Source organism: Chiloscyllium plagiosum, unplaced genomic scaffold (assembly GCF_037043375.1).
Source record: "Chiloscyllium plagiosum isolate Xiang-an unplaced genomic scaffold, Cpla_swu_hap1 HiC_scaffold_12, whole genome shotgun sequence".
NCBI lineage: Eukaryota > Metazoa > Chordata > Chondrichthyes > Orectolobiformes > Hemiscylliidae > Chiloscyllium > Chiloscyllium plagiosum.
In genome coordinates this window covers 64109325-64135999 of record NW_028270150.1, presented here as the reverse complement: position 1 = coordinate 64135999, position 26675 = coordinate 64109325, and positions in this window count along the sequence as shown.

The following is a 26675-nucleotide window of genomic DNA, read 5'->3' as shown; positions in this document are numbered from 1 at the left end:
GGCTCTGCAAGGACTGCTTCCCACTCAAGTTGAATTTGGAGCTTGGTGAGATGGATTCAATGGCAGGAGGGAAATTCAGCAGATCACCACATTTGGGCTTTACATGGGAAGCTGGAGCACACGCTCCCTCAAGGATCCCCTTGATTCATTGAGCACTCCCTTGAAGATCTGCCCCACATGGGTACTCCCTTTTCAATGATCTCGACATCAAGAACTCCATCTTTTCCAAGCTTCACTTCCCCACCCTGCTGAGAGACCTCCCTTACTTACCTGGACTTGGATGCTGAGATTTAAAATATGGTACCAAAATTGATGCTGCTTGGACTATCGAGCTTCAGGGGATACAGAGCTGTGAGCTGATTTGATTTGCCAACAACCCTGAGGTGGATCTTCAAATTAAGTGAGGGATATAAATCCAGGCATCATTGTTCCTCAGAAATAACATAACTGGAGGACTGCTGTGATTAGTAGGAATGCATACTCCATTAACTCTTAGATGATAGTGAGGGTAAAATTTGCCATCCTTGCTCAAAGAGAAAGGAATTGGAGAATAATATATCAAAGTTTACACACAATACAAAGTTAAGTGGGACAATTGGCTAAGCAAAAATGTCACAGAGGAATCTTGATAAGATAAGTGAGTGCATCCTTTAACAAATGGAATGTAATGTAAGGAAATATGAGGTTGTCATCTCTGATAGGAAGAATAAAAATAAATGATGGATAACTTTTAAATAATCAACATTCAGAGCATTTTGGGTGTTATTGTATAAGGATCACAGAAAGATAGCATACAATTATAGCAAACAATTTTGTAAACAAATAGCATCAGGCATTATGGAAGGAGATTGGAGTAAAACAGTAATAAAGTCTTCCAAATCTGTAAAAGAGGTTTAGTGAGACCACAGATGAAGTACTGTTTTGACCTCCTTATTGAAGGGAGGATGCACTTGTCTTTGAGCTTCTCAAAGATTCTCTAAATTGATTCCTGTGATGAGATGGGAGATTTCATTAAATTAAGTCTGAAGAATCATTGATTAGAACAATGAGAGGTGATCTAAATTGAGATATATCAGATATGGAGGGACTGAATTCAGTATATGTTAAGAAATTATCCCTTTGTTTGGAGAGTCGAAAACTAAGAGGCAAAGTCATAATATAAGGATGAGATCCTTTGAAATAGAGGTGAGCAGGAATATCTTCGCACAGGATTGTGAATGCTAGGATTTATTTCACCCAAGAGGACTTTATGTGAAATTTGCTTGGGGCAGAATTGAAACTCTATGGAAATTGGGGTTTGGGAAGGGATAAGGAGTTAAGATCATCTTGATGCTGTTGCTTTGAAAAGATTGTTTTAGTCCTGGGTTTTTTTTTAAGAGAGGCAGTAAAGGTTGATGTGCCAAAATAGCTACGAGAGACTCCCTGAGTCAACAGAGGAGGCCATTAAGCATTTTTTTTTTAAAAAACAGTTGTATAATGGAGGGAAATTGGTCAGTTCTCCCAATTCAGGCATTCTAGCTTTTTTTTTTGGCTGTCACAGTCACAAGATGTTTGAGTCCAGAAGGGCTGCAAGCTTCAGAAAATGATTTCTAACAGACTTTCTCTGAAATCTCACTGGATATTGTTCCCTTCGACTGCAATAATCTGTGTTTGAATTTACCTTTTTGCCAAAGGTTGTGTTTATGGGAGGTTACTACTTTGGAACAGTTAATTAGCTACGTTACTGTACTGAGTCATTAAGGTTTTCCAATAAATTCCACTTTCTTTTGCTTGTGTTTTAACTATAATGTTTAAATAAATTGTTTTGCTTAAAGTTGAGTGGTTTGAACAGTTGCATCACACCTGGAACATCCACTTCACATTTACCTTTAAAATAAGAAAAAATTAGGGGCTAGGCCACTCTCTTAAAATATTTTGAGGGGGTCTGGCCTGGTCCGTAATAAGCTAAAAAAGGTCGTTTGGCTCTTACTGAAAATGGCACAGGCATGAGAGTTTGTATTTTCTGGTCTTATATATTTAATTTGTGCTTACATACTCTTTTTGTCTGATAATGTAACTATGAAAGCAGAAAGATTTTGACCCATGAAGTCTGATTAGTCTACAATCTGTTTATAACGTTTCTCATCTTGGATTAAATTTGTTGAATCTCCCTCAAGAAAAGTTTCGCAATATTACTTCATGACTCGTTAAATGCAATAATTTTATGAAGGTCAATATTTTTAGGCCCAATTCAAAAGATTAACAAAGTATTCATAATTTCCATATTGATACAATTATTTCAGCGTAAAGGGGTGAATTTAACAGGCGGGTAAGGAACTGAGAAAAAAATATGTCAAGAGGAGAGTCTGCAGAGAAATAAATCACGTTTAGTGAGTGCAAATATTTGGCATATGAATGTGAAATATGCCTGCTTTAGCAAGAAAAACCAAAAATCAAATTGCTAATTAAATGGAGAAGGATTACAAAATTCTATAATCCAAAGGAATCTCCATGCCTTGGCATGTGAGTCATAGAAAGTTAGCATATAGGTATGGCAAGTTATTAGGAAAGCAAATGTAACATTGACATTTATCGAAGGAAATTATATATGAAGTAGGAAAGATTGACTGCACCTGTCCTGGACATTATTAAAACCACATCAAGAGTACTATGTACGGTTTTTGTCTCCTTAATTGAAAGAAAAATATAGTTGCTTTAGAGACAGTTCAAAAAGGTCCATTTAACTCATTGAGGATGAAATGTTATCTTATGAAATAAGTTGTATAGGTTAGTTCTATGCCCTCTGGAGTTTAGAAAAATGACGTGTGCTTATTAAAGCATATAAGAACTTGAAGGAACAGTATAGATTAGATATCCAGAGGATATTTCTTCTTATGTGGCAGAATAAAACTAGGGGACATAGTTTAAGAATAAGACAGACCCCTTTTATGACAGATTTGGTTTTTCTATTGGCTGGTCATTAGGATGTGGAATTTCCCTTCCTCAAAAGTTGTGAATGCTGGATCTTTAAATCTATCAAAGTTGCATTAAATATATTTTTGATAGGACAGGGAGTCTAGGGTTATGAGGGCAGACAGGAAAGTGCAGATGAGACCACAACTAGATCAGCCATGACATTATGGAATAGTGGAGCAACCCCAAAATGGCTACAAAGCGAACCAAAAGTCGTGTGTTCCTGTGTTAGCTTATTGCCCACATTCATGTTGCTTTGAGATGATGAATTCCAGAATGGATACCATGAAAAAATTTAATGACATTACTGTCACTGAATTCTTTTACGAACAAAATCCTGCATACTTCCCATTGATTGGAAGCTGAACTGGGCCAGCCATATGAATACCTTGACTACAAGAGCAGAGCAGACACCTCGAATTCTCCAGTGAATAATTTAGTTCCAGATTCCCCAGAACCAGTACAATAGGAACACTTTAACTATTTGTTATCATATCATCCTTACTTTTATCAGCCACTTGCCATAGACATATTTATAGGACATCTTTAATAATCTTTGCTATTCTAACCTCATTTTCATTTTAGCTTTCAGAGCTTAACATTCAAAAGGTTATTTCTATTATAAATAATACCCATGACGTCCTGATCTCCACTTTATCAAAAACCTTGATGTACAAGCTTGCCCTACACAAGCAGTGTTTCCTCCATCTCTTATGCCATCACTGCCTGCTTCTTATCCAAACTGCAATCTTACATCCTCTCACACTATTATGGAATAGATGTGTCGAAGCCGGTGCAGTTAGGCATATGTGAGTTCTGGTCTGGGATGTGATGAAATTTGTCTTAAGTATCATTCAGATGAAGTGGAAAGGCAGAATATTGTGGATGCTATAAACCTTAAATGAAATAGAAAAATCTGGAAGCACTCAACAGGTAAGGCAACATCTGAGGAAAAAGAAACAAAGTTAACTTTTAAGGCTGATGACAATTTGTCAGAATTGGGAAATGCTCGAGGTGGAACAGGTTTTGAGAAAGGAACAGGCAAGACAAAGTGCAAAGGAAGATATGTGATAGCGTTTGCAGACAAAGCAATGGTTGGCTGACAGAGGAATCCCTCTTAAAGGGTGAAAGAGAATTATGAAGTGGCAAGAAAATAAGCAAAAGATGTGTGAAACCAAGTGTACTACTGCCTGAAAGCACAAATAAAGAGAAAAACTGAAATGTACCAAAAAGGTTAACAAATGAATGAAACATAAGCTTGGGGAACAGAACCTTATCCTTTAATTAATAATTTTAAAGTCTTTCAGAACCAACCTTGTATTCCAATTCTTGAACACTTTGATAAATGTCTTCTGTTTTTTCCTTTTATTGTTTCAGAGTTCGCTTATAGAATATAGTTTGTTTTGAAAAAAGCTCAAGCATGATCCTTATTGGATGTGGATTGGACAGTTTGGTTACATAATTTGTGATTACCTGAGTTTTGAAAGTCTAGCATATGCAAGACAAAAGAACAATTTCAGCATCACGCTTCCATTTTCAACACTCAAATTGTTGTATTCATCCGAACAGTATCACTGCAATTAATAATCATCAATTCAGTTAGCGAGTATCATATCCATTCAGTGTGCAAAGCAAACTCTCCATTAAACTTATAATCAGCCAGTTAAGCCTTTCATTACAATCCCTGCTGAGGTGTACATAACACTTCATAAGAGGCATCTATTCATTTTCAATGTGTGCAGAGGCAATGTTTTAATGATTTTTCGGCCCAAGGCTTCAGTACGCCAGAGCCATTAAATTCTTTAACTTTTTTGCTTTTCTTCTGTTCACTTGGCAAACTCAGCTTGGTCAAAATGCTTAGGGAGAGAGGGTATATCATTCACAAATTAAGTTACCTTCATTTTCTTCTTCTTATCAACTTCATCCTTCATTTCAAGATGTGTACAATACAAACATGAAAGTTTACAATTTCACACACTCCGATGCTATCAATTGAACTAGAGTAAGGCAAGGGCCACCAGCTAATCTTGGTCAATTCTATTTACATTGGAGCATTGGAATCCCCTCCAACTGGGAAACTTAAAGAAGATGAAAGAAAGCACAAAAGCACACAGTAAGTAGGAGGAGATATAAGTCAACCTTCAGCAAACTCACAGGGATGGCTCTTGCAGTAAGGGGTTAATTCAAATATTGCAACAGCACTGATACAAACAAGAGACTGGAAAATAGAAGATTATTCACAACAAGACTGCAAGATCTCTGCTATTGTTTGGTGCAATTAAGAGACTAGATTATTATCAGTGGTGCAGGACAACTGCGATTGTATAACTCAGTTAGGAAATTGAGAATGCCAAACAAATAGCTGAGTCAGTACATAACACCATTCATGTCAAGGAAAATGCAATTGCCCATCAACTTTGAAGCCAGGGACCACACAGGATGGAGTGGTGAGCCCATTGTTTCCTCCTATGAAATAACATGGGAACAAAATTTGTTGAGATCAGGGCATAGATTCAAATCAAGATAAGAGAGTGCTATACACTGGGTAAACATTACTCAGTAGGATTGCAACAGATATATTGTGATATAGTGCTAGGCATCATCACAGAAAGAGGATATATTGAATATATTTTATGGCCGCCTGGAAGAGAAAAGCCAGGATGGATCACCTTGACCCAGGCCTATAATCAACACTCAACAGACCAGCGATGCTGGTTATTGTTTTCAGCCAAATCATAGTGATATTGGTTTGAGGATTTTGTGGAAAGTTTAAGATGAAAACAATGCCTTTTTGGTTTAACAAGGCAAAGCAAGTTGCAGAAAGGTTCAATGTGAGGTGTATGTTTGGCTAACCATCAAAGAATTTGAACTGGGGCTAGTTATTTTAACTTTATGTTTTGGTTATCTAAGATATCATGGAATTATTTGTATTAGTTATGTTAGTGGATTCAATAAAACATTGGGTTTATGGTTGAGCCCTGTATGTGTGAGAATTGTTCTTCACATGACCCTAAAAATCTAGAATCATCCATAAGGGAATGGAAGCAAGAACCTCTGACATTTCAATTCCTTTCAATAGATGTTGTACATACTCCTGCTTATCCTTATCAGTACATGTTGCTCTCTCAAAGGTATATTTAAGGTCTCCCTCAGAATTTGTTAGCTCAAATACGAAGGAAAAGAATGATTTCAGCTTTACGTCCACTAACTCCCTTTCAAGCAGCACCAGGTAAGGTGGAACCCAGTGATTCAGTATATGCATTCATGCCCCATTTCATTCAACTGGGTTGATTGGAGGGTGAACTTTCTTGCCCTGATTACATTTGAAATGAGAAACAGCTAAGAATGACAAGGCCTATTTCAATCAGCCTTCACATCTAACAAGTGGCCATGTTATTCACATATGAAACTAAGGCACCTTAATGTTCATTTGTCCATGAACAGGGGCCTCTCTCTCCTCAAAATATTTTCCAAGTAATCCTTGACTTGTCAATTATTGATAACCCCTGGTGAAATATATCAATTTGAGCTGCCACATCTTGGGTATATGATCTATGTAGTGGTATTTCTGACAAAGTTGATAGCTTACCATTGATAGTTACAATGCTGCCCTCCTCAGCCAGTGAATGTATGCAAGCATAACCACTACCATTCGTTCAATAATCCCTAATTAATTCAATGTTATTTCCTTATCACATCACCTTATATCATTCAGTCAATTGTTTTTCCATCTAATACCCATAATCTCCTGAAACTTAGGGTCCGTTTCATTTATCTGTCTCTATTGTTTCAATAAGATATGCATTACTTCTGCACACGACTCTTGAGGTTGAACCAGGCACCAATCTGACAGGGCAATAATGCACAAGAAAATTGATACTATCCAGGATAAAAGATAACCCACTTGATTGGCCTTCCATCTACTACTTCCAAAATTTCTATCTTTCACCAATGATGTGCAGTGACAATAATGTCGATATAAAATGCAATGCAGCAACTCACTAAAATTGTTTTGAGAGCATCTTCCATACACATGACATGTAATATCTAAAAAGACACAAATAGGAGAGGAATGAGACCACTATTACCTGTAAATTTCCCTCAAAAGACACACCATTCTGACTTAGAACTTTATCATCATTCCTTCAATGTCGCTGAGTCAAGGTCCTGGAACTCCTTTCCCAAATAGTGCTATATGTATACCTAATCTTTGTGCACCAGTGGTTCAAGAAGGCAGCTCACCGTCACCTGTCAGGGGCAATAAGGGATAGGCAATGAATGGTCACCTAGTCATTGATGCCCACATCTGATGAATTAATATAAGGAAATGTCAAATTCAGAATGACTTAGACTATTCCATATTATAGACCATAGGACAAAACCTTACCAAACTGAGTTATAACCAATTCATTCCTTAGTTTGAGTCTAAGTAGTGAAGGCACTAAGAGTCTAAAGGCATATCATAAAAGTGAATGTGTGATTCTCAGATTCATGAGGCCTTTTCTCCTGAGTTTCAAGGTATACCCTTTGCAATTTACCATTAGGCTTATCCAAATAATCCTTGTATTGTCATAGACTCTCATATTTTTTGAAGTTCCTGCGGTATAACTTGTACGCACAGATCTTTCTTACTTTGCTATTACAGGACCTCATCTCAGGCCATTGTCAAAAAGATGGTTAATATATTTTTCCCTTTGCTTTGGGCACATGGTACATGCATACACGCGCACATAAACACACTCGCACGCAGCATCCTTATTTCAGTTGAAATGTGCTGCTAGTTGGTGTCACATTACCTGTTAATGATACAGTGATTATCTTCATGGATTTATGTCAATTTTCCCAAAATATTTCACGAGCTCCATATTCTTCCCAATACCTTTTCATGTTTGTATACTCAATATGATTGATAAGCTGCGTCCTATTACCTCAAGGCTTCCTGTCGCCTTCACCATGACACAGATAAACACTATTCACAACAGTCACTTCCACACTTTAGCACTTAAAGGAGACCAATAATAATGGTTCTGTGGCACAGTCTCACAGTTTATTAAATACTCAGTTTCCATTACTCACTTTCTTCCAAGATCAGGTGTGAGAGTGTATGAGGGAAGAAACCTGTTAGCATCTTGATCTGGTCATGTATCCTGATTTGTGTTGGCCCTTGAGATTAGAAGGTTTAAAGGTGAGGCCCCTCAGCAGATTTGCCTAAGGCTTCCTGTTGAACCTGGTTTCCAAACTTCCCATCCTGGACTGATCATCAGCATCATCCAGCATCAACGGACACTGCTGATAGGACTGTTCCCTGGCCTTCTACAGACTCCACCACTGCTGTTATCATTTCCTTATCATGTTCATGGTTGGAAAACGTTACTATCTTCTGTCATAGAATATAATGATATTACAGGAGCAAATGTGGTCCCTTCATTCCCTCAATCCTACCCCACCATTCAGGAAAATCAGAGTTGATTTCATGCCAGCTCATTGTAGCCCTCAAATCCCCAATATCTCAGAAGACAAGCTACCTACAATCTAAATACTTTCAGTGATCTAGCTTCCACAACTCTATGGAGAAAAGAATTTCAAACCCTCTGGGAGAAGAAATTCCTTCCCGTCTTGGTTTTAAATGAGTGTCCCATTGTTCTGTAACTATATTGCCTGGTTTGAGAGTCCCTCAGTGGTGCAATATCTTCTCCACATCTACCCTGCCAAGTATCTCATTCTTCTAAATTCTAATGAATAAAGACCTATCCTGTTTAGACATTTATGTCAGTCAACTCTTTCTTCCCAGGATTGAGCCTTGTGAAATCTTATAAACAGCCTCCAATGCCAGCCAGTATATCCTTTGTTAAACGTGGGGACCAAAACTGTACACAATTCTCCAGGCACAGCATTTCTAACACCTGAAACAGTTATAGAGAGACTTCCTTATGTTTAACTCTGATTACTTTGCAATAAAAGGTAAAACTTCTATTTGCTTTCTTCAATACTCATCACAAATGCTGGCAAAGTCTTTTGCCGTAACATAGTCAACCATATGGAGTTGTTACCTGGATGAAGCACACGGTTCCCTCATATTATTGAAATCATTTAGACTGTCCCCTCATTCTCATTGTTTCCCATTGCACTCCACAGGCAGTCATTTATTTTGTCTAATTTCACAATATGGGCTAACATCCAAATTGGTCTCAATACACCCACACTAAGCTAACCCTGGCTTAATTCCCATGGATATTGTCAGACGTTAAGAGCCTTTGATATCATTGCAGCCTGGTTGTGGCCTGGAAATCCTTTCAAAATAAAGAGTGAACCAGATGAACATGTGAAATCCAGGATGTCCACTGTCCAGCACAGCCAGGATTAATGATTAAAATGTAAATACAAAGGTGTTACTGGTGTACTGAAGGTGTGTTATAAACTTCATGGCTGTTTAATCAATGTATTCTATCTTCAGGAAAAGAAAAGGTGATGAAGCTCCGATTTATCAATAGGCTGAGATTCAAATTAATGTTGGTTACAGAATACTGCCCTCTAAATGTTAAATATTTCTTTTCCCACATGTGCAGCCAGATCTATTGTTCTTTTTTCCAACATTTCCTGTTTTCATTTCAGATCTCCAGCTCTTTACATTATTTATTAGCTAACAGTGCTATTGGATCTCCAGTCTAACATGAAAATACCATCAGTGGTACTTCATTCCCATTAATATAAAACATCCTAATAAAAGAATACTATATAAGCAGATAAAACTAATACTGACCTGGTGATACTTCAACATTAAATGATCTGCAATAATAGAGGGATATAAACGAATGGGTCTTATTCCAGTCCAGTCATAAATGATTTAGCCCCAGACTCATTCATTTGTGTAGTTTTGGACAGTAATGCATGTGGAGTAGATTGATTAAAATGTTATCTGGATTATTCTGATAATAAAAGGACCAAAGTAAGGTTAGAGAATTTGAGAGTTCTACCTGTTTCTAGTCTGGAGGTAACAAAATGCTGAAATCGCTTTAGAAGTGTGTTAATTTGCTGTAAATTAGTTGGGAGACAAATCATTTTATCATCATATTGTCAAGTGAAAAGCTCTTACAGTTGAGTAAGGATTACATGAACAAGACTCAAATTAAAATTAAAAATCACACAACACCAGGTTTTGGTCCAACAGGTTCATTTGGAAGCACTAGCTTTCGGAGTGCTGCTCTTTTATCAGGTGGTAAGCAGTGCTCTGAAAGCTAGCACTTCCAAATAAACCTGTTGGACTACAACCTGGTGTTGTGTGATTTTTAACTTTGTACACCCCAGTCCAACACTGGCATCTCCAACACTGGCATCTCCAACTGAAACTTGACATCAAGCACAACAAGGCAGTGTATTTTGAGATGTCAGTGTTTATATTGTCCATATAATCCAGATATTACTGTTTTCCAGGAACAAGATCTAATCTTTTTAATTATAATGTTAAGCATTAGGAGGGGTGCTAGAGATAACAATGGAAATTATCTTTAAATGACATCATCAGTTTGCGTTACCATTATCCCACAGATTAAAAATTCTATGACAAGGTATAGATGTAAGGGATGAGGATAAATGAGTGATAAATATATCAGCCAAATATATAGGAGAATTTCATCATGGTCCAGTGGGACTGTCTCATTTTAGAGACTTTAATGAAATTGCAGCAGCTGGAAGTAGGGGGAAAAGAAAAAAAAATCCATCTCACACTTCATAGACATGGTAACCAGATTGAATCAGTCTAAAATAATAAACAGTGAAGAGAAAAAAGTGTCTGCGTGGGTTTCCTCTGGACTCTCCAGTTTCCTCCTACAGTTCAAAAATATGCAGCTTAGGTGATTTGGCCATGCTAAATTGTCCATAGTGTTCAGGGATGTGTAGGTTAGGTGGATTAGTCAGGGGAAAATGCAGGGTAATGGGTCTGGGTGGGATATTGTTCGGAGGGTCAGTGTGGACTTGTTGGGCCAAAGGGCCTATTTCCACACTGTAGGGATTCTAATTCTAATTCTAAAAAAAAATTGTGGACAAGGTAATGGAGAATTGAGTCTGGATCAATTGTGGTCACAGGCTAAATTTCGAACTGATAAGAACATAAGAACTAGGAGCAGGAGTGGGCAATTTGGTCCCTTGAGCTTGCTCCGCCATTCAGTAAGACTATGGCTGATCATTTTGTGGATTCAGCTCCACTTACCTGCTCTCTCACGATAACCCTTAATTCCTTTACTATCCAAAAATCTATATCTTTGCCTTAAAAACTTCCAACGAGATAACCTCCAATGCTTCACTAGGCAGAGAATTCCACAAATTCACAACCTTTGGGTGAAGACGTTCTTCCTCAACTCAGTCCTAAATCTACTCCCCCTTACTTTGATACTATGCTTGAGTTCTTGTTTCATCTGCCAGTGGAAGCAACCTCCCTGCTTCAATCCTATCTATTACCTTCATAATTTTAGATGTTTCAGTAAGATCCCCCCTCATTCTGAATTCTATAGCCCTAGTCTACTCAATCTCTCCTAAGCCAACCCTCAATTTCAGAATCAACTTAGTGAACCTCCTCTGCACCCATTTTCATGGCAGTACATCCTTTCTCAAGTAAGGAGACCAAAACTGCACGCAGTACTGCAGATGTGGCCTCACCAGCCCCTATACAGCTGCAGCATAACCTCCCTGCTGTTAAACTCCATCTCTCTAAGAATGAAGGAAAATATTCCATTTGCCTTCTTAATTAACTGCCACACGTACAAACCAACCTTTTTTGATTCATGCACAAGGACACCCACGTCCGTCTGTACAACAAGATGCTGCAATTTTTGATCATTTAAATAATAATTTATTTTGCTGTTATTCCTAGCAAAATGGATAATGTCACATTTACTAGCATTGCACTCCATTTGCCAGATCATTGCCCATTCACTAACTTATCTATATAAGTTACGGCGGCACGGTGGCACAGTGGTTAGCACTGCTGCCTCACAGCGCTAGAGACCCGGGTTCAATTCCCGCCTCAGGCGACTGACTGTGTGGAGTTTGCACATTCTACCCGTGTCTGCGTGGGTTTCCTCCAGGTGCTCTGGTTTCCTCCCACAGGTGAATTGGCCATGCTAAATTGCCCATAGTGTTAGGTAAGGGGTAAAGGTAGGGGTAGGGGTAGGGGTATGGGTGTGGACTTGTTGGGCCGAAGCGCCTGTTTCCACACTGTAAGTAATCTAATCTAATCCCTCTGCAGACTTTCAGTGTCCTCTGCATACTGCTGTGACTCTCACTTAACTGACATCTGCTAACTTTGACATACTATGCTCAGTCCCCAACTGTAAATCATCTGCAATAAATTGTAGGCAAATCATCTATGTAAATTGCAAATAATAGTGAAGAATTTGTCAATGATAAATCTCAGGCTATGTGTGTAAAAAATGAACATTATGGTAATGAACACTGAAGTAGAAAGTCCTTTTACGGAATGGAGGAAATCATATGGTAATAGATAAGATGTTTCATCAAATTTTAGTGGACTAACAAAATTGCAAATTAACATCTGCCCTGGTATGGACAATTAATGTGAAAAGCTCAGTGCAAATAGTTAGGAGCTACTGTCCATATCAATTGTTTTTGGAAGAAAACCAAAACTTTAATCAATGATAAGTGATCACCCTCTCACTTGGAAAGCCACTACAATCAGCTCCACTTTTTATAAGCACTTTAAATGCCCTGTATGTAAAAAGGGCATCTATTACAGCCTTGTGTTATACCTGGGAAGAGCAGATAGAGTGGAAAAATCTGGATGAGGATTTGGTAGCAACGGAAAAAACCCCAGTAATTTACAGCATGGCAACCAATTCTGTTAGGTTACATTCCTCAAGATTAATTAGCACTAATTACACACACTCATACTCTAAACAAGGCATAGAAAGTATTAAGGAATCATGCATTTCATATACACATGTTGAACAATTGTGAAAACCAGATTGTAGCAGATAAAATGTTGCCTGAAGATGGACAAAATGACACCGATGCAGTTCATGACTGCTTGTCCCTGAAGTCAACAACTGAAAATATGAAGTAACATATATACCAGAAAGGACTGATGATTGAAGGGAATCTACCATTTTAAGTATGGTTAGGAAAGTCAACAGCAAATACAGTCAGTTCTGTTATAATGCAGTAGTCATCCCCATCAAGAAATCCCACCTTGTTAGAAATAGCAGTACCATTTAAACTATCAGGGCCTGAATCACATGATAAGCAATACATGCTTTAAAAGTTTGCACTTTTGAAACAGTGATCCCCAATTCATCAATCGCAATATAGCAAGTTTGCATTAATGAAAAATGCATTATAGCAGAATAGACCAGTACAATAATTAGTTAAATATGCAAGTAACAGTAGGCAAAATCTATGGATTGTGCAAATTGAGGTGAAGATACAAAAGGCCAGAATACGTAATACAAGTTTTGAAAGTAGACTGGAAGCAAACAAACACAGTCTGAGGAAAATATAGCAAATTTGCAAAAGGAAGTTTGCTCATGAGAGGCAAAAGTTTGTAGTAGTCCACAACAAAACAGGAGGGCAAGTACAGACTGTAGCGTGACAAGAACATGGCCATAAAAAATTAGACGGGAAAATTATAAAAGTAGCCAAATAAGGAAAGTTGAATTGTGCAAAAAAATTAGCCAAACGTTGCAAAGTACCAGATCAAAGACAGTCAGCCTTATCATATAAGTGGGATATGCAAAGATAAAGTATTCCCTCATGGGACATAGAGGGATAAAGTCAGACTAATAGCTCAGAGTTCTAAGAAGAACTTGGTGATCAAGATATTATAGTTGGATTTCCCTACCGCGGAACGTGATCATGATTGTTTTGTTTACTCATTTAGCAAAATACTTCTGGGAATTTAAGCCCTTTGATATTAAAACTACATTTTTATAGTGTGAAAAGATGCAAAATATACCTTAGATTTTGAGAATGGCTATCTGTGAGAAGCACATGCAGTGACTGGCACATGGTGCTAGTTTCTATTCAGCATGTGATAGAATGATGACCTGCATAACACTCAGGCATTGTTCGGTAACACTGAAAGTGACAGTGAGCAATAATCGTGATAAATAGGCCTCTCATCAGTCTGTCTTGATGCCTGGTAATCTGTTGGAAAATGTGACTAGCTTCTCTTGACTTCAGAAAGACCCTGTTTAACTTTGCATGCAGTTCTCTGCATTTTTCACCACAGTCTACATCATTGAGGGCACGGGTAGATTCCACCCATTGTTCTGAACTCATACCCCTTCTTTGAACTCATGTTTTACAGTGAAGATTGGGTCCACACTAGGATTTTAAAATTTATGAGATTTTTAAGATAGAGACACTAGTGAACTGAGGCGAAGTGAGGCTAGAGTTAATGAATGAGCTTTGTTAGCAGAGTTAGCATAATGGAAAAGTTTTGAATGAGATGAAGTTTAAAGAGGGTGAAACATAAGTCAGCCAGAGAAACATTGGAATTACCTAGCCAGAAGGTGACAAAGGCATGAAGAATTTGACTGAGTTAGGGATGGAGGTATACACTATTATGGAGATGAAAGTACACAGCCTTGGTGATGGGAAGCAAATGAAATTGGAAAGTCAGTTGAATTTTGAGTAGAATATTTAGTTTCCAGCTATTTAGTTCAGCCTAAGACAGTGGCAATGATGGAATCAAGATGAGACAGTAATTTCTAGCTGGAGCTGAAGCTGATTGCTTTGATCTTCACTGATGGTTAACTATAACCAGAATATTAAACATAATTGAAGGAGACTGCTCAGGCATTTTGTCTATGAACTATTGCTAGAGCAATCTAAAACCTATCACATTGGTTTACATTCCTTCATCTCTTAGGATCCCTGCTTCATTTCCCTTAAAAGATGGAATTTATGGTCAACATCTCTACTTAATTTCTTACTGGTAATTTTTAAAGTTGTTTGATGCTGACAAAAAATTTGGCATTGCCACTTAACTGCTCACTGCATGATTTCCTTACAAAATATCCATGCAACTAAGCATGTTGTTTTAATACATTTAGATCTTATTTCCACAAAGATCAACAATGCCTTCATACAAAAGTTGTCAACAGGCATATTTTCTAAACTGTGAACACAAATGTTCAGGAATCTTTTGAATTATAAAATGTTGATGCATGCAATTCAATCAAACACTCTTATATACAGCTTATTTCTTTGTAACTTCAGTATACTGTGGCATTGCATTTTTGTTTAAAGTTATATACACATGAGGATACATAGTAATTATTTACTGATATTTTATACAGATAAACACACATTTATATTTTCTTCCAGAATGAGGAGGACCCAATAACTCATGGACCACTGACATCACCGTTTGGCAATATGTTCAGTTTTTCAGCCAGCACAATAAAATGTCAATGTTGTTTCTTGGATAAATGGCATAATAACATTCCCTTATGAAAACATTTATTCATTTCAAAAAAGAAACAATGGGATAAAATTGGGATGGGAAGAGGAAATGAATACATCCGTAAATATCACAAGAGGGCAAAAGTACCAAGGCAATTAATGGGGCTAAAAGTTGAGGCATCTACTAAACCTAATGAAGTGCATCCTAGTATTTTAAAGAAAGTAGCTACAGAGAAAATGGGCACACTGGTAGCAATCTCCCAAAAATCCTTAGATTCTAGAAAAGTCCTGGAGGACTAAAAAATTGCCAACGGAATGCATTCATGTAGAAGGGAATTAGACAATAACAGTTTGTTTAATGCTTGTTATTGGAAAAAATATTGGAGTCTGTATAAATGATGTAATGGGAAACATTTAGAAATACTGAATTTAATCTAGCAGAGTCAGCCCAGCTTCATAAAAGGGAAGTCATGCCTGATACTTCTTTGAGAAGGTAATAAGCAGGCTAGGGAAGCAGTGGATGTAATATATTTAGATTTACAAAAGATGTTCAATAAGATATCACACAATTGCTTCAATAATAAAGTAAGAGCCCAGAATGTTGGGGTAGTGCATTAGCATGGACAGAGATTGGCTAACTAACAGAAGACAGAAACGGGACAAGATGGTATATTCAGGATGGCAACCCTGTGATTAGTGGGCCAGTGCTGAAACCACAATTATTAACAATAAATATTAATAACTTGCAAGGGGGAAATGTATAATAGCAAAGTTGGTGGATGACACAAGGATAGATGGAAGGCAAGTTGTGAGCAAGAGAATCTACAGAGGGATAGAGTCAGAGAGTCATAGAGATGTACAGCATGGAAACAGACCCTTCGGTCCAACCCCTCCATATCCCAACCCAATCTGGTCCCACCTGCCAGCACCAGGCCCATATCCCTCCAAACCCTTCCTATTCATATTCCCATCCAAATACCTCTTAAATGTTGCAATTGTACCAGCCTCCAACACTTCCTCTGGCAGCTCATTCCATTCACGTACCACTCTCTGTGTGAAAAAGTTGCCCCTTAGGTCTCTTTTATATCGTTCCCCTCTCACCCTAAACCTATGCCCTCTAGTTCTGGACTCCCCGATCTCAGGGAAAAGACTTTGCCTATTTATCCTATCCATGCCCCTCATAATTTTGTAAACTCCTATAAGGTCACCCCTTAGCCTCCGATGCTCCAGGGAAAACAGCCCCAGCCAGTTCAGCCTCTCCATATAGCTCAAATCCTCCAACCCTGGCAACATCCTTGTAAATCTTTTCTGAACCCTTTCAAGTTTCACAAGAACTTTCCAATAGGATGTTGACAAATTGAGTGGGAAAAACCTGGCAAATAGCAGAAATGTAGGAAAATATGAGGTTGTGTACCTGGGCAAGAGGAAGAAAGGAGCTAAATATTATTTAAATGGAGAAAGACTGCAGTCAGATAAAATTTGTGAGTCCTTGAGTTTTGATTACAAAAAGCCAGTATATAAGTTCAGCACACAATGGAGGAAGAAAAATGAATATTTGCCTTTATTTCAAATGAATGGAGTATAGAAAAAAGTAGCCTTGCTAAAATAAAAACTATACAAGACTACATATTGACTGTGTTAGTTATTTTATATGTCAAATATTGTGAACAGTTTATTCACCTTATGTAAGGAAAGATATAATGTCATTGGAGACAGTCCACAGAGGATTCACTAGGTTGATGCTGTTTATCAAAGGATTTTCTCCTGAGGTGATGTAGTGTAGTTTGGACTCATTGGAGTTTTAGAAGAGTGAGAGGTGACTTTATTGAAGCATATAAAATGGTTTAAGATGACTTGACAGGATAGATACAGAGCCTTTGTCTTTCCTTGTAACACAATTGATGAGCTTAATTTCAGAGTGAGTGCCCAGTTAGGACAGAGATGAGAAGGAATGGATTGAATATCTGACTTTTGCTCCTATATCATGGTGCATCGTTTTGGGCAGCCACCATTAACCAAGGAGATCAGGAAGCCTGACATAAAGCACCCACACTGACAAAGCTGCCAGTGCCAGTTTCTTTAATGGTTCAAACACTCTATTATGAATACATTTTTACCACTTTTCTTCCAATCCAAAGCTTATTTCAAATAATCTAAAGCTTTAAGAGACCACTGCAGTGATTTCTCCCAACTTATTTTTTTGAGGATTCGAACAATTGAACTCTTACTGTTGTTTTTCACTTGCTGTGCAACTTAACTTAGGCCCTAAATTTTGGTCTTATTTTCCAAAATTGTGCTGGGATCGATACCTCTTCCAGTCACTGAAGGCACAGCTTTTTGATAGTTCAACAGAACACCGATCTGACTCAAGAACACAATTTCAGGTCAAGTCTGTATCGCAGGTTTCAGGTAACTTTCAGAATGTGGGAGGAAAGGGAAATGGGACCAACAGGAAATACTAGACAGAGCATTGCTGCCAGAGTCTTCCTGTTCTGTGCACAGACAGTTCAGTTTCTCAGAGGGGACACACCGCTGATGTTAGGTAATACGTATTCAAGGAACTTAATATCAGTTTAGTGCAATGTCCAATGCAGTTTCAGATAGAACTTTATTCAGATCTGTTTTGGGGATCCAGGATTTTGATCCCTCAAATTTTATTTTGTTTTTTTGCTGGGGATTAGAAACCAACCTAAAAGGGAAAGAAAAACGTGCAATGCAATATTTAAGGTACCTAGCAATTGAAACTATGACTCATTTGTTGTACAACGTGCATTGAATGTGTGACTGCTGGAAATTTCTATGTATGGACATCAGGCAAGAGCAGACATGGAATTTAGCTTTGGCACCCTCATGATATAATAGCCTATGCTGTCAAGATTCACACATCAATAATAACTAATATAGCAGCGTTAAAGGATGCATTAAAATTCACTATCTCTGTTCAAGAGAATAGTAATTTGGATAAATTACTGAGAGAATCAAATCATAGCCTTCATGAGAAGCAGAAACAAAAACCTGCTGGATAGGTAAAAGAGGAGATAACTAAATTAAAGTCAGGAATAATTTATAAACTGTCTAAAAAATTGACAGCTTTAAGCACGAAGTACTACATCTTCTAGAAATATCCAATTGGAGAGAGAATTTAAACAAACGATTTTGCAGCTACATTTTTCAATAATGCAGATATTTATAGATCCATTCTACTCTTAACATGAATTCAACAGGCAGAATCTCATAGGTCTGAGTGACATGGGCTATTGCAGGGTGTGTGGCAGATTTCAGCAACAAATGCAGTGAGCCTCATCCAACAATGAGATCATCTCAGTCCAACCTTTTGGCTTTATATAGAGATACTTGGTGAGATACTTGCTCGGCCTTGCATCGAAAAACCCTCCAAAAACCTTTATGCAACTCTTGACTTATCCAAAAATCCACAGGATCAAGCCCAGTATTGGCTTTAGTTCCTATCTAGCACTTTCTTTTTGACATTTTGAGGTGGAGAATGACTTTTATTTGTTGAATGACTCACACAACAGTTACTGTAGCAGTTTTGAAAACTCAGAAAAATATTATAAAATTGAGTTATTCATCCTCAGAATGACACAGTGAAGTTTAAATTTCAGTAAGAATAACAACTGCAGGCAACACCCCAATAAGTGGTTTCTCTGTGAAAACATTTCCTGTCCCTTGAAGGTGACTATTGGAACCACAAAGATTTTAATTGGCTTAATTGTCAAACCTTGCTCAGTTCCATTTCAAAATGGCTTGCACAAGATCCCAGTAATGTTATATGTGAGGAGGGAAGGATTTAGAAGGGTTAATACTTAAATGAGTGTGAAGTATCACCCACTGTGGTATTCTAAGGACTTCACTGGAGAGCAAAGCAAGGTCTTCTAGATGGCAGACCTAAGGTTAGGGTCTCCCTAAAGTCTTTTTAGTAATGTAGAATCAAATATAATCTGTAAATTGTTATAGGAGCAAGTTGGGACTGCAGATGCTGGAGATTGGAGTCGAGAGTGTGGTGCTGGAAAAGCAGAAAAATCGGGCTGTTGCCAGAAATGTTGATTTTCCTGCTCCTCGGATACTGCCCGACTTGCTGTGCTTTTCCACCACCACATTCTCGACTGTAAATAGTTATAGTTCATTACATCTCTGCATCTGTTTGTTCTATTTTTTAAAGAGGTGGCTATCCCACCCATACTGCATGATGAAAGCCATTAAAGAAAGTAGGTTTGGTTGGTAGCATACATAATAAACAGAACTGCAAACAGTAAAGTTTGACTATTCATGTTTGTACTTACACCTGATACCTTCAAACCAACAAATCAGACTGCATTTTAAAAAAGCTGGCACATTATTAATTACATGAGATAAGAGTTTGTTCCAAACATCTATCATGGTGAGCACATATAGCAACTGTTTACAATAACCATTAAGGTTCTGTTTTTAAACTCATTTTGGACAAGGTAAGAAAATTAATTCATATCAATAGTGCCTATATTTTCATTGAGTGGTTGCTTTGTTTATTTCGCGGTCGTCTGTTTGATTTTTATCAAAGAGATTTTACATTATTTGAATTTCTCTGTGATTGAATCTTTCAATGGCTTTGGAGCTCACTCCCAAGTTTTCCTAAATCATATTGATCTTCTGAAGTATGGGATAACACATCATTTAACAAAAGTACTAAAATACGCAAACAATTTTTAAAAAGTGCTTACTAATTGGACTTTTATGACATTTGCTATTACTATCAGTAACTGTCCTCTTTATGCAGCATATTTTGTCCTTTAGGTTACATATTTACAAAACATGGAAGCACATGTAATAAATAATATATACTTAAGAAAAATATACTGTCTACTGATAAACCTAAACAGGTGAACATGATACTTCTTGATTCTCCATGTGATATAAAACTATTACTGGGTGTGTTTTTGTCCTGGTATAGACTGTGTTCTGGAATGAGAGAAAGGGAGAGATTGAATGGGATGAAATTGGGTAGCACAGTCTTTAGTACTGGTGCAGGTGAATGAAAGATGGTGCAATGTCACAAGTGTGTGAGTAGGCGTGCAGAGGGCCTTTAGGCTTAGAGGCGTTGGTTGTAGGGGTGGGTTGAGCAAGAGTGAGGGAAGATATTACAGGCAGTAATAAGAATGATAGAGCATGAACTGTAGTGGGATATGAGTGTAGTAGCAGAAATTGATCAAGCATGAGATTGCAGAGAGAAGCTGCTGGCTCTTAACCTCTTCTTTCAAAACTCCTGGGTATTCCTCCAGTTGGCTGAAACTGCTCTGACCCAGGGGACAGCCTTAGCACAGGTTGGTAGGAACTGGCATTGCGGTCCTTACTGCTGGTCCTTGTGAAGAGGACTGCCTTCCTCTACACTGCCCCATCCACCAGGACCTCAAGGTCCCCATCCACAAAGCAACTTCCCCTTTTCCATGTCAGGGATTATGATAGACAGCCTTGTATGGATGGTGCTTGACCTGGTGCATAATGACCTTTTAAAAAATTGTACCAGTGCTGGGGGTGATAGGATATCATGAAATAGGCTGTCAGTGTTAAAGTTCTTCTGGGGATGTTGAGTGGTAAAATTGGCTTGGCATCAGACAAGAGACCGCTGCCACAGGACCATGATAGGTCATCAAGGAGAAGATATAGTGAGAGATATTGTGATGATATATAGCTGGGCCTTGCAGAAAGAAACTCTGTGAATTTCAACAAAATTGACACTAAGCTAAAATATGATGAGATTCAGACAATTGGCCTTTTTCTAAAGTGAAGAAAAATTACAATATTGACTATTTCATTGAACCCTCAAAAGAGATGAAGCAAAAGCAACTGTTAGATGAAGAAGTTCCTCCCAGGAGGCCAGACCACTAGCCGGAAAAGAAATAAATAAACCCTGTACTATTATAAAAAAACTAATGAAAACAAGTAAGTCATCAAAAATGTTTATAGCTAATGAATTGGGCAGAGAACCTGAGCTCTCTACGATTATAAAGACAGAAAGACACCTTCCCTGATGCAGGACAGAGATATCAGATTTTCAACATAAATTCATGACCATTGACACTACGGGCAGGATGGATAATGTCCTAGTTGCAAAGGCAATAGCCTATTTATGCAACATAGCTTTGCAGTTGTGTAAGGAGAATATCAGCATGAGCTTGACACAAAAATTGAATCCTTGGAGAAAGATTCATCAAAAGATAGTAAACCAATTGCATGTAGCTAATAAAAAGAAACAGAAGAAAAGCGATCCTTAAATTCAAGTGGGATCATGTCAATGTTGAACTTGCATCAACTGTTAACCCACATATTGAGAGCTGGAGGCTGCTGTCTCATGAAGTCACTGACATGCCATTGTCTGTAACTTACCAGTCTCACACGACAGCAATTACTAACATGCTACTGCACACTACAGAAAGAGAAATCCTGCCCTGGAGTTAGTGAATAAGACTTTATTTCCCCACCTCACAAACTGTCTGTAGGAAGATCATTTTCTTTTCATCTATTGGATTCATCTCAACATCAAAGAGCAAAGCAGAAGGAAAGGAGAGTGAGAATTTTTGATCTTTGTCTTCCTTTTCAAGAGGCAGTGATCATTCCAGTCCTGGAGTAATCTCCTTTGAATTACTTTTTTCCTTTATTGGTCTTCACTGCTGTTACACTCAGGTCACAGTCTCTGAATCAACCATCATAAGAAGCTATCATTCCACTGCAATGTTTTTACCCTCCAAGGGAATAATCCATAAGCACAAAACATCCAAGAAAACAGAGAAGCTGTTGGAGGTTAATGCCTCAAGAAAACTTGTGGGGAATGGGTGAAAGTGGAGTAAAAGAGTTGAAATGGTCATGGTTAAAAGTTGCAGTCAGACACTGACCAAACTATTAGCAATTCAAGGAAGTACACAATGTTGACAATTAGACAATGTGTCTTGGTCAGTAACTGATAGCCATGTTAGAAAGGATGATCTGCAAGGTCTTTAAAACTCTGTATCAAGTTGGTGTTGGACTCTTCTTTAAAAGATTGAGCAGGCCTTTCAATGTATTTGCATGTATTTTGTTATGATCACTCGGCTAACTACTTCGTCCGTAGTCTGTCTCTACTAAAACCATTGAGTTCTCTGCAGAATATTTGTATGAGTTTGTCTTTTAGTAAAATAGCATTTGTGTTTTATTGTCCTAACTTGGTTGTTGCACACTTGTGCCTGGTGTCTTAAGTTCTGACCTATACTCTCACATATCCTTTAACATACTCACAACTTCAGTGTCTAAGTTGGTAGCTGCTAATGCAGGATCAGATGGTGCTGTTTCTTCATTTTCACTGCTTTTTCCTCCACTGACTGGAAAGTTTCCAGCTATTGGGTATTGGCAATAAAATTGGAGGATAGTTGCATTGTGGAGAAAATAAAAGAATTTGGAGAAGATTTGTAGTTCAGGTTATGGATCAGGTTGTAAGTTTACTCGTTGAGCTGGTAGATTTGTTCTCAGATGTTTCATCACTGTGCAAGGTAACATCATCAGTGAGCCTCTGGTGAAACATTGATGTTCTGTCCCGCTTGCTATTTATCTGTCTCGGTTTATTGTGGCGGGTGAATTCATTTCTTGTTCAGTTTCTGAGAGGTTGGTAAATGGGGCCCCAATCTGTATGTATGTTTGTTGGTGGAGTTCCGGTTTGAATGCCAGGCCTCTAGGAATTCTCGTGCATGTCTTTGTTTAGTTTGTCCCAGGATGGATGTATTGTCCCAGTCAAATGGTGTTCATCTTGGTCTGTGTGTATGGATACTAGTGATAGTTGGTCATGTCTTTTGGTAGCTAGTTAATGCTCATGGTGTCTAGTTTCCTGCCTGTCTGTCCAATTTAATGCTTGTTGCAGTCCTTGCAGAGTATTATGTATGTGACGTTCATTCTACGGGTTTTAGTATGGGGTCCTTTAAATTCATCAGTATAAAGTTCACCAAAGAGAAAGAGGACAATAACAGATTCCCCTTCCTGGATGTCTCAGTAGAACAAAAAGTCAATGGAGAGCTGCAGACCAGCGTCTGCAGAAAAGCCACACACACTGACCAAAAACTCAACCACAGGAGCAATCATTCCAACACCCACAAACAGAACTGCATCAGGACATTATTTAAATGAACCACAACACACTGCAGCACCCAGGAACTTTAAGAAGCCAAGGAAAAACACCCATGTAATGTATTCAGGAACAACGGGTACCCGATAAGCCACTCCTGCACAACATACCTAAACAGGAGGACTCAACATACCCAGATACTCTAGCCACCCTTCCGTACATCAAAGACATCTCAGAGATGATGACCAGACTATTCCGGCCCCTAGGCACCATGGTAGCCCATACATTGGACAGACAGACAGGAAACTAGCTACCAGGATTCATGAGCACCAACTAGGTACCAAAACACATGACCAACTATCACTAGTGTCCATATACACAGATGAAGAGGGACACCAGTTCAACTGGGACAATACATTCATCCTGGGGCAGGCTAAACAAAGATATGCATGAGAATTCCTAGAGGCCTGGCATTCAAACTGGAACTCCTTTAACAAACATGTAGATTTGGGCCTCATTTACTAACCTCTCAGAAACAGAGCTGAAAATGACATCACCCACCATAGATAAATAGCAAGCAGGACAGAACATCAATGCTTCACTGGAGGCTCACTGATGATGTTACCTAGCATGGTGACGAAACATCAGAGAACAAATCTACCAGCTCAGCGAGCAAACTTACAACCAGAATAATATAAGAAATGCATGTTTTCACCATCTGGAGCTTGTGAATAAAGAAGATTGAGAAATGAAAGAAACATGAAAAGAGGAGGAAAAGGATCATGTATATAGAGACTCTCATTACCTGCAGACTCTGCAGAACAGTGTGCAGAATACAGTGTTATAGCTGCAGAGTGAGAGATCAAAATAAATATTTGAGAGGCTCATTCAAAATTCCAATAACAGCAGGGAAGAAGGTGTTCTGAGAAATGTTTTTAAGAAGGTGGGCTTACTAGTTCTCCAATTCTTTTCCATTGCTTCCTGTTATGCACCGTGTTCTCCTGCAAGTAAGGAGGAAATGTTCCAAAGTTTCCTACGTCTGTATGCATGGTATAGCTTTCCTGGCTGAATTGCTGCTAATGTATTAGCTGTATCTAATAGGAGCAAGAATGTCAAGGGGTGAAGTGTGAGAGGTTAAGATAAAGCACAAGAGCTGTAGAATCATCTATTGATTCACAGAGGATACTAGTAGATGCAGTCCCGTGAATTGAACCCAGATAAGGCTAATGGTGCAGTTGTTCAAAAACCTAAGTCGAAGATTAACTCTCTCAGTGTGACAACTCATGTCAGATCATTGAATTTCTTCTTACATGGTAGCTATTTTCTCAGAACAACATACTGGACAGTGATCTGTGCCACTATTTGCTCCCATTCCATTTTGACCGTGTGTCTAAAGGGTTTCTTGCCTCTCTGTGAATAGAAGACCATTTTTCCTTCATTCAAATTCTTCCAGCAAAACTTCCACTGTTATATCTAAAACCATAGATATGTACTCTGTCAAATATTCAGCCACTGCTCAAATAATAATAGCACAGTTACAGTTTTCAAACACTCCAACTGCTTCTTAACAGCCACAGTAAGCCCCATTGTTCAGTTTTGCAGGCTACCTTAAACCAATTGTTATTTGGCCACTCAAACACAATGAACAAAAGGAGTAGTGCTGGCTGTATGCAATGATCAGGTAAAGCAGTGGACATAGACTAACCACAAACTAAAATTGGTTTTCAGCAGTTTGTTCATTCCACTACAAAGTCTTTAAATTATTGATTTCCTCTTTACATCTTCTGAACCTGAAAGGGGAGTGTAAAAATGCACAACTTGAGGAAGTCAAATATATGCTTATATCAGAACACTTCTAATTTTCTTTCATTCTGCACTCACTACATTTCATTTGAAAAGGCACATGAATGTTTGGAACTGATTTCTTGAAACATGGTCCTCGCACTCACAAGTTCTTATCCAAGATTAAATCTATGAATTCTTCTGATTGAAGGTATTAAAAACCTGAAAACAAAAATCTGCTACCATTTAAGACAACATTTAATTGCTACTTCTCAAGCTGTGTGGCTTAATTAAGCAATTGGAATAAACAAGCATCTTGCATGTAGCTTAATGGTCATTTAAGTAGTTTTGAGTGGGTTGCAATTTTCTCGTTTGACCTATTCATAGCCACCAGAAAAAAAATCACTTTATGCTTCCACATAAATCATCCATATAATAGCCATTAAAACATTTTAGTAATTGAAGGAAACATTGACAATATATTATAATTCACAGTGGGCTTACCATTCTGCTATAAAATGAATTGAAGGAAATAATAAAATTATATCGCTGCTTAATTTTGTGCCAAATTTCACATAATAAAATTATACAATGTGTTTTTAATTCTGAGTTTTATCAATTCTAAATTGTTAAAAATTAATGCAAATCTTTCCAGAATGAAAGAGGAAATGGCTGGTGATCTAAATGCTCTTGGGCCTTATCTAAATAGAGAAAGCAAACTATCTATATCAAAGTGAGTTCCTCAACTGAACTCCACAGGTTCAGGTCAATGCAGCACTGCTCAGCAAGGAGGCTATGCACTTTGTCAGCAGCAACAGCAACTTAATTCATCAGCTTGTAGAGGGAACAAGGCAAGGCACGTGAGGGAATGTTTTTGGAAGAGCAGCAACAGCCGTGGTCAAAATCATTTTGCATCATATGCTGGGCAACTGCCACTCTATCTGGACCTAAATAAAAAAGTCTCAATTTTTCTTGCTGTGTTCTGTCTTTGGAGTCAAATGGTGAAGGATAAAACTGTAAACAAGAACTAAATTATCCCAGTTGTGTGATGTTCTGCTTGGAGGCTGGAGTTGTGTCAAGATAATCCTCTATGTGCTCCCACTGATAGAAATCTTTCACAGGGGTAATCTGGGAAGCAAATGAGTTTCCTGTTTTATGGGATAGGCAATCAATGTGCATTATTGACTTTGGGCCTTTGCTGGTGTCAAAGTGACCCCATCACATGTGGAGGCTCCATTTCCTAAAAGAGTTAATTGTTTATTAATTGGATGTTTAATTATTTTCAAACAGTGGCCATTAACAGGAAATTCACCTGTGTTCATAGACATATGGTTGAACAATTGGTTGTTGGGTTGGATGTGCATAATAGTAATGGTTCTCAGTAAACAAAAGACTGTAATAGTATACATATGGGGGGATGGATTTTATTGTGAGTTTTAGG